The sequence below is a fragment of the Juglans microcarpa x Juglans regia genome, chromosome 8S (genome assembly GCF_004785595.1).
Source record: "Juglans microcarpa x Juglans regia isolate MS1-56 chromosome 8S, Jm3101_v1.0, whole genome shotgun sequence".
In the NCBI taxonomy this organism is placed as follows: domain Eukaryota; kingdom Viridiplantae; phylum Streptophyta; class Magnoliopsida; order Fagales; family Juglandaceae; genus Juglans; species Juglans microcarpa x Juglans regia.
In genome coordinates, this window is record NC_054609.1 from 2,095,582 (window position 1) to 2,105,113 (window position 9,532).

The following is a 9,532-nucleotide window of genomic DNA, read 5'->3' on the forward strand; positions in this document are numbered from 1 at the left end:
CATGGAAGAAGAGTCATTGAGAGGTAACAGATATTTCATGACATTCATTGATGATGCTTCACAAAAGGTCTGGGTATATGTTTTCAAGTCAAAGGATCGGATCTTCGAGCACTTCAAGAATTTCCACACCCTAGTGGAAAGAGAGACCGGAAAGAAGTTGAAGTGCTTGCGAACGGACAATGGAGGAGAATATATTTCTCAAAGGTTCGCTGCATACTGCGCTGATCGTAATATTCCACATGAGAAGACAGTCCCATATACCCCTCAGTACAATAGTGTAGCTGAAAGAATGAATCGGACCATCATTGAAAGAACAAGATGCATGCTCAGTATGGCCAAGTTACTAAAGCCATTCTGGGGTGAAGCTGTTCTTGTTGCCTGTTACCTGATCAACAGATCACCTTCTACACCACTAGAATTTGAAATTTCTGACTAGGCTTGGTCTAGAAAAGATGTCTATTACTCTCACCTGAGAGTGTTTGGGTGCAAAGCCTTTACACACGTATCCAAAGAGCTAAGACAGAAGCTCGATGTCAAGTTAACTCCATGTATCTTTGTTGGATATGGAGATGAAGAATTCAGATACAAGTTATGGGATCCAGTGACAAAGAGAATTGTCAGAAGTAGGGACATTGGGTTCCATGAAAACCAGAACATAGGAACTAAAGCTTCCTCGATGTCAGTAGAGCTTAGTTCCTATACTCCAAATCCTGCACCATTGCAGTTTGCCACAGACAATGTGGATATGCAGGATCGAGATCTAGAAGCAGAAGATGAAGCTCAGAGTGTTGAGCAGGGGGAGCAAGAGCCCTCTCCACCATCAGCTGGTGTACCACCACAAGGGTTAGATGGTGATGAACCTCCTTTGGTTGATGAACCAAGAAGATCGGCAAGAGGCCGCCTACTGATTTCGTCGATGAGATATCCGGAATCAGACTATATTCTGCTTACTGATGAGGGGGAGCCGGAGAGCTTCCAGGAAGTTCAAACTCATGCTGATAGAAGCCTATGGGTGCAGGCAATGCAAGAAGAGATGAGTTCTTTGCAGAAAAATCAAACCTATGAGTTGGTGAAACTTCCTAAAGGAAAGAAAGCCCTAAAGAACAAATGGGTGTTCAAGCTGAAAAAAGATGGCCAAGAGAAGCTGATAAAGCACAAGGCTAGATTGGTTGTCAAAGGATTTCAGCAGAAGAAGGGAATTGACTTTGATGAAATATTTTCTCCGGTGGTGAAAATAATGTCAATCTGAGTCATACTCGAATTGGAAGCCAGCTTGAATTTGGAACTCGAACAGATGGATGTAAAGACAGCCTTTCTCCATGGAGTTTTGGAGGAGGAGATCTATATAGAGCAACCAGAAGGGTTTGAAGCTCCAGGAAAAGATCACTTAGTCTACAGGCTAAAGAAGAGTCTCTATGGCCTCAAGCAAACACCGAGGCAATGGTACAAGAAGTTCGACTCATTCATGATGAGTCATGGTTACAGGAGACTTGTTGCAGATCAGTGTGTCTATGTTCGAAGGTTCTAGAATGACAAGTTTGTCATACTCCTTCTTTACATTGATGATATGTTAATCGTTGGAGAGGATAGGTCCATGATTAACAAACTAAAGAAGGAACTATCCAAGTTCTTTGACATGAAAGACTTAGGCCCAGCATAGCAAATTTTGGACATGAAGATTGTTCGTGATAGGAAAGCCAAAAGGGTGTGGCTATCACAACAAAAATATGTTGAACATGTCATCAGACGTTTCAACATGGGAGATGCTAAGCCAGTCAATACTCCACTTGCAAACCACTTCAAGTTGAGCAAGAGCTCGTGTCCCTCTTCAAAGAAAGAGATTGAAGAAATGGAAGCAGTATCCTACTCTTCAGCAGTAGGAAGCCTGATGTATGCAATGGTTTGTACCAGACCAGATATTGCTCATGCTGTAGGCATAGTGAGCAAATTCCTTTCAAATTTAGGAAAAGATTATTGGGAAGCAGTCAAGTGGATTCTCAGTTACCTGAAAGGTACATCAAAGATGTGCTTGTGTTTTGGGGGAGCTAAACCAGTTTTGGAAGGCTATACAGATTCAGATATGGCAGGAAATCTGGATAGCAGGAAATCTACTTCTAGATTTCTCTTCACCTTTGTAAGAGGAGCTGTCTCTTGGCAGTCCAAATTGCATAAGTGTGTTGCTTTATCTACAACAGAGGTAGAGTACATTGCCGCATCGGAAGCTGGGAAAGAGATGTTGTGGATGAAGCATTTTCTCTAAGAACTAGGGGTTAGTCAAGAAGACTACAAGGTACATTGTGATAGTCAAAGTGCTCTAGACTTGAGCAAGAATTCAATATACCACTCCCGCACCAAGCATATTGGCATCCACTATCACTGGATACGCGAAGTGATGGAACAACAGCTGTTGAAACTTGTGAAGATCCATACGAAAGAGAATCCAGCGGACATGCTAACAAAGGTGGTTACAAGTGAGAAGCTTAAGCTATGCAGAGACATAGCTGGGATGGATAGCATCTAGGTAAATGGGCATGGAGGGGGAGAATGTTGAAGTTCATGCCCAGGGCAGTCATTGTTGACTGCTCAGCGCTCAGCTCCCAGCGCGCAGCACCCAGCGCTCAACTGTCTATTGAATGCATTCATACGGTGAGGCGATATATATTCGCCTATAAATTGAAGCACCATGCGAGAGTTTCAGATACACCCAAGAAGAAGAGAAAAGAGAGAGAGCCCAGAGAGCTCTGAGAGAAAAGAAAAGAGTTGAGTTGAGTAGAGTGTGATCCTCCTCCTCTGTAATATTTTCTTGTGTGCCACTATTTATTAGTGAAGCTCTTTTCTGTGGATGTAGGCAGTTGCCGAACCACGTTAAATTATTGGTGTCACTGAGTGCATGAGTGTACTCTTTTATTTCCGCTTTTATCCCTTTCGCTGTGTTGATTTCCCTAACAAGTGCATCCTTGATAATTAAGATGCAATGCTAGCATGATGTGTAATTGGCCCCTTTGATTTTGATGCATACTTACGCAAGTATTATATGTGATATCTAAGAGGGACTCTTCCATGATATTTGGGAAACCCATAAATAGGAAGGCAATTATAAAGTGGGGGTGCAAAGAAACACACAACTTTATTACAAGCACTCAAACATTAAGATACTGCAAGTATTTTTGCACAAAAATGCATAGAAAATTAAATACTTGATCTTGAACATACAAAAGAACAAGCTCTCACAAAAGCGGAGACCAAATTGGACACTTGCGTAGCCTCTCATGAGGTTCTACAAAAGGTGAGTGAGAAGAAAAAGATGGTAGAGAAAGTGCGAGTGAAAAGGGGAGAATGAAAGTCATAGGATTGGAGGACGGTGGTGGTTGAGAGGCTGTGAGAGAATTCAAGCGAGAGAAAGGAAGCACCGCTGGGTGTGGACTCAAGGACAAAAAAAGATTTGGAGGAAGTCTTCGGTGGTGGGTAGCGATGGAAGAGCCGTGACGCTTGGCGGAGAAACTGGTTGTCTTCAGAACTGAGGAATTATATGTAAACAATTGTTGATTTTGAAACTTGATCTCCCATGCTATCAATGGTTGTACTGGTCGAAGAATTGGCAGTGCCAGCATCAAGACTCAAATAGCTTGTAATTGCATTAAGTGAACACTCAGTTTCTTCTCTATAGAGATCGGCCTTCTCATATGAATGCTTTTCCTTAATTCTTAATCCCTCTAGCTCCATTGCCACAACCTTCATAGTAGACCTATCCTCTCCTTTTACGCTTAAGCACCTTTTTGCAAAGTAAGAAACTTCCTTTAGCTCTTCAACATTACCCTCATTGATAATGTGAGCCTCAACAATTTCTAGTAGGCGATCATCTTTTAGAGCACAAACAAAGTATGTGGCTAGATTTTTCTCAGTTTCTGCCCTATCCATAGAAATTTCCTTCTCACTCGTTATTAACTCTGCCAAAACAACGCCAAATCTATAGACATCATTTTTTTTTTGTTAATTGGCCACTGTGTAAGTATTCAGGGTCCATGTACCCAAATGTTCCTTGCACTAATGTGGTTAATTGTGTGTGATCAAGAGGAACTAGGCTTGAAGCTCCAAAGTCAGCAACTTTTGTTAAATGATTATCGTCTAAAAGTATATTTGCAGTTTTCACATCTTTGTGTATAATTGGTATGGAAGTTTCAAAATGAAGGTATGCAAGGGCTCTTGCAGCTTCTGTTGCTATCTTCAAACGCTTTTCTCATGAGTGCAAAGATGACTTGTTTATATCATGTATGTGGTCAATAAGTGTCTCATTAGTAATGAATTCATAAACTAGTAAGGGCAATTCTGTTTCCAAACAACAACCCAATAGTTTTAACCACATTCCTATGCTTTACTTGAGTAAGCACAATCATTTCATTTACAGATTCTTCAATTTGGTTTTGATAGGCAATTTTGGGCCTTTTAATAGCAACCACTTTATTGTCTACCAATATTACTCCTCAATAAACCGTTCCATTGCCTCCTTGGCCAAGGATTCTACTCTTGTCGTAATTATTAGTGGCCTTTTCAAGTTCTTTTACACTGAAGATTCTAACTGGTTCCATCGATCCTTTGTGCATGATTAGAGAGTTGTTGTTATAACATTAGGCCACCATTTTGTTGGAAGAATTTCTCTTTGAGCTTAATGAGTTTTCTTTTCTTTAGACCCCAATATACCCAAAAGCTTCCAACTAGTAGCATTAAGAGGGTTATGCCGATACCTACACAAATATTTGAACAAGCAGTTACACGAGTTAAAATATTTCTATTATTCCAGTTTTGTCAAATATGTAACGTTTTTAAAAATTAATGAACCAAATATGTAGCATATGTATATTGGTTTCCGGATTAAGACAACATGATTTCTAGGAAGTTGGCTTATATTCAGTAAAACATCATTTGACATGTGATGCAAACGTAGCAAACCCAAATGGCTATAAGTATTTAGGTATAAATTCTACGTTAATTGCACTAAACTACCTTAAAAGGTGAATTTATGAAAATATGACACCAACGACCCATGTCATGATGATCACTTGCAAGAGCATCATCCTTGGGAAACACATACCCCCTCTGTGATCTCTTCTAGGACAAAAGGTTTAGTCTGTTTTGTTCGCAGAAGCAGCGCTCCTAATAGATAGATGCTGAAGTTTTAATGGGCATGCATTTGGAAGGAACTTATTAGGAAATCCATGCAGAGCCATGATGTGTAACTTTCGTTTGCCAGCCGGGGAGATCAGCCTTGAATGCCTTACAATTTGTTTGATAGAACAATTAGACCTATTCGACTAAATAATTAGATGAGGTCTGGATAGTGAGTTGATATGAGATGAGTTGAGATAAAAATAAAAATTAAATAAAATATAATTAGAATATTAATATTTTTTAGTATTATTATTATTTTGAGATTGGAGAAAATTTAATTGTTTATTATATTTTGTGTGAAAATTTGATAAAATTGTTTATTAGATGAAATGAAATGAATTGAAATCAACTCTGAATCTAAACCCACACAGGTTTGGGGGTTGAGATGAGAATTTTATGTTTTATTTTAGTATTTAAAATATTATGTTTTAGTATTATTATTGTTTTGGGATTTGAAAAAATTGAATTATTTATTATAATTTGTATATGAATTTGAAAAAGGTGTAATAATGAGATGAGATGAGATGAGATGAGATAAGAATTTTGTGTCACATCCCACCCCCACAAGTACTACTCCAAAGTTACAACGTTCCTTTTTTCAGTGCACCTTTTTTTTTTCTTGTTCTTTTTTCAACTACCATTCTTTCAACTGACATTCAGTTGATATTATGTATCCCGCGTCCGCTGTGTAGTTCTTCTCACTACAAGAAATAAGGCTTTTTGCGGGGATTTTATGTCCATTGGAAATAAAATCGCTGCATAAAGCATTTAATTGCGGCGATTTTTACATCGTCGCGATCTTTTGATACAAAATTTTGAAATTGGTCTTTTGTGGTGAATTTTTTTACTTTTTGCGACAGATGTATTCGCCATAAATACTAAATTGGTCTTTTGCAGCAATTTTTCATTTTTTGCGATGAAAAAATTTTCCGGTATATTAAAAAAACTTGTTTCGACGGTTTGGTAATCGCTGCAATTGCAAAAGTGAACTTTTGCAGTGATTTTTTAACTTTAAAAATCGCTAGAAATAAGAATCAGACCTTTTGCAGCAATTTTAAAATCGTTGCAAAAAATCACGTGAAGTGGGAAATCACGTGGGAGATTATACATTAATCCATGTGTAACTTTTTGCGGCGACTTTTGTTCTTTTTGCGGCAACTGTTGTCGTCGCAATAAAGATTTCCAACTGTAGCGGCATTAAATCTCCGTCGATTAGAAAATCGCCGCAATAGATAATATTTATGTCAAACATTATCGCCGTAATAACATATGCTGCCATTTGAACCTTATTAGCAGCGAACATTTTGGACTCATTTCTTTCCCTCCCGAGCCGTCTCTCCCCCCCCCCCCCCCCCCCCCCCCCCCCCCCCCCCCCCCCCCCCCCCTCCCACCTCTCTCTCCCCAATCCCTCTTCTCCCTCAAGCCTCCGCCGCGCACAGCCCGTCGCCAGCGACCCCATCGACACCTCACCTCGACGGCCACCCCCTCCTTCTCCCCCAGCCCCCATGGCAGAAATATTAGGTTTCACCGAATGGCCTCACCTCTCTCTCTCTCTCTCTCTCTCTCTCTCATATTTCTCTATGATCGCCGCCTCTAAGGACGCCGTTTGCCACCAATCACACCTTGACGCCATCGCCAGTCCGCCGTTGGAGCCCCCTTCTCCTCGAGGCCTAGCCCAGCAGCTCGAGGCCCTCCCTCTCTCCCTTGCCCTGTTCACAACCCACGGCCCCCACGCGGTTTACTACTCTGCCACTCCCTTGTGAGTTTCGATTCTTCCCTTTGTCAATCTCTGTACTCAAGTTTTGGTTTGGGGACTCATTTCTTTGACTGTTGTTTTTGGTATGACATAATTCTATGTATGCATCTTTTCTAAGGGATGAATTTGCTTCTAGATACTGCACTGATATTCAATCCATTGAGTGAAGGAGGAGAGTGACTTACGCTTATTTTGGCAAACTGCAGGAGTGATGAACAGTTTGTTTTCAGTTTATGGTATATTCATTGTCTCTTCTTCAGAGAATTAAAATACTGTTATTTGAATTGGAACTTCAAATGTCATCTGATATATATCTTGTTGTCCCAGATATTTATGATGATCTAATATCTCGAAGAGTCCACTCCAGTGATGCTGAGAAGTTTGCAGAAATTTGCCCCTGCCCTTGTAATGGGGTTGGATGGGGAGTAATTTGGTGAGCTTCATAGCATGCCAAGAGCATGAATATCCTAGCATAAACAGGAAAAAAAAAGGCATGAATTGTAATATTTTAGGGATAATTGTCTAGGATCTAAAATTATTTTTGACTAATGTTAATGTTTTTCTCACCTTAATCATACTTTTATGAGTTCTTCTTGCAGGGGAATGATATCATTTATATTTCTTTGTGGATCCATGTATCTTGGACTCGTAATCTTGTCTTGAGGTACAACCTGCTTTCTGTGCAATTTGATTTCTAAATATTTATATGTACTGAGTGTCACGTGTGCAAATAAATTACATGTACCTACGTAGTTCACAGTTGAAGGCCCAAATCCACCAGCTGGATTGGAATCAATAGAAACAAAATAAGCTGGCATAAGCTCTCACAGCTGTGACCTGCATTAAAAAGACATGATTTCCTTCTGCTGAAATGGAGAATTATAGATGGATAATTAAAAATGCTCTTAAATTAAAAAAAGTGGATGTATTTATTAGTTCTCTATTATTACCAGAAAGCTACTCATTATGTCTCTTTGTCGAATAAATTTGCTTTGACTAATTTGAATCATGGTTTATTCATGAAGTATCACATGTTATGCAAGTGTGCAAATGCTTTTAAAGCATGATTGTTTGATATCTAAAAACAATTAATTCTCAAAGTAATGCATCTTTAAATTTCAGGGGGGCAATGAGCAAATTATGTTAGTATTGGTGAGCCAATGAGCTCTAGCTCAAGTGGCTCTAACTTTTCCCATTAAAGTAAGATGGAGGATCATATCATGGGTTCAAGACCCACTTGAGTGTGTAAATTAACAATGAAAAAAACAGGTTCTCTCTAATGTTGTGCTGCATAAAGCATATCAGTAGAATTGGAAAATTACGGTTTTCCCCCATGTGGATTTATCTATAGCAATAATCTAAACACGCAATTATTTTAATGGGTAAGGGGTGACGTCATGTATTTAAGATCATCCAGATACTTGCTTACAAATAAAGAAGAAAGTATAGGGTAAGATACAAGGTATTGAAAATATCATACTGCACATTCAATAGTTGGATGTTCAGCTTGCTTAGAAATTTGCTTTATTAGATGATGTGTGGCTTATTGGCTAGTACGGATAGCCCATAGCTCCTGATATGGCTACAGTAATCTGTTCTTTCCCCTTTAAGAATGTGTGTTTTCAAAATTAGTTTATGTCCTCAAATCATGGGAAAAGTGTAAAGCCACTTCACCTGGCAATGGCTTTTAGCAAGAATTTCAGATATGAAGTGATGCATGCAAACCTTAAAACTTATCTTTGTGCAGCAAATGGAATGTGTTCAAGTGAAATATTAGCAATTAATTTGATGGTTATTCCCAGGCAAATTTTTGATGGTATGGTTATTCCTAAGGGAAAGTTGCTTGAACATTGCCATGTTTATTTGCTCACTCTACATTTTTCTCCAGGTTCAGAGACTACGGTTCAAACTATGCTTGATGCAGAGAACGCAGTATTGAGTGGAGCTAGGTAATGTGAAAAAACAAAAGATGAGGGAATTGAATTTAGAGATTTTCTTGGTTATATAAGGTGGTGTGGTTGTATATATAGTTGATTCATTATTGTTTGATATAAATGTTTGATATAAATACTAAATTGCAATTTATCTAGCTTGAGCTTTGTGTGGCTATCCAGAAATTTCATAGGGAATATAATTTAGATGTGCATTATATTTTTTATTCATTCTGTATTGTGCATTTTTTTTTTTTCTGAAACATCATTTTCGGCGAGTAACGTTCGCCGGAAAGAGTTTTTTGTCATATAAGAATACTTGCGGCGACCACATATCGCCGCAGATACTCTTTTGCAACGATAATTGCTCAGACAATCTTATTTCCACCGAATTTAACCGCCGCAAAAAAAATTATTCACAACGAGTTTTGAACACGGTGCAAATAATATGAAGATATTTGTAGCGATATTTTGTATATTCGCGACGATATAAAACGCTGCAAATACTTTTTTCGCAACGATAAAGAGCTAAAATATGAACGTTATTTGCAGTGTAATTTACAATATTAGCAATGAAAAAAATTGTTGCAAATAAATATTTTTCACGACAATTTTTGGATTTTGTTGGTTTAACTTTTAAGTGAGTCAACAATTGCGACGAATGTCCGGTGCAGTATAA

General features: G+C 38.7%; 1 long non-coding RNA gene and 1 pseudogene across 1 annotated transcript; one reads left to right on the forward strand and one right to left on the reverse strand.

The window, feature by feature from the left end:
- Positions 1-3,525: 3,525 nt before the first annotated feature.
- On the reverse strand, positions 3,526-4,743 carry LOC121244779 (annotated as a pseudogene).
- A 2,286-nt stretch (positions 4,744-7,029) lies between these two features.
- Positions 7,030-8,845, forward strand: LOC121244117. Its single transcript, XR_005936386.1, has 3 exons — positions 7,030-7,158; positions 7,250-7,586; positions 8,811-8,845. It is a non-coding gene; the product is annotated as an uncharacterized LOC121244117 (long non-coding RNA).
- The last annotated feature ends 687 nt before the right edge of the window (positions 8,846-9,532 follow it).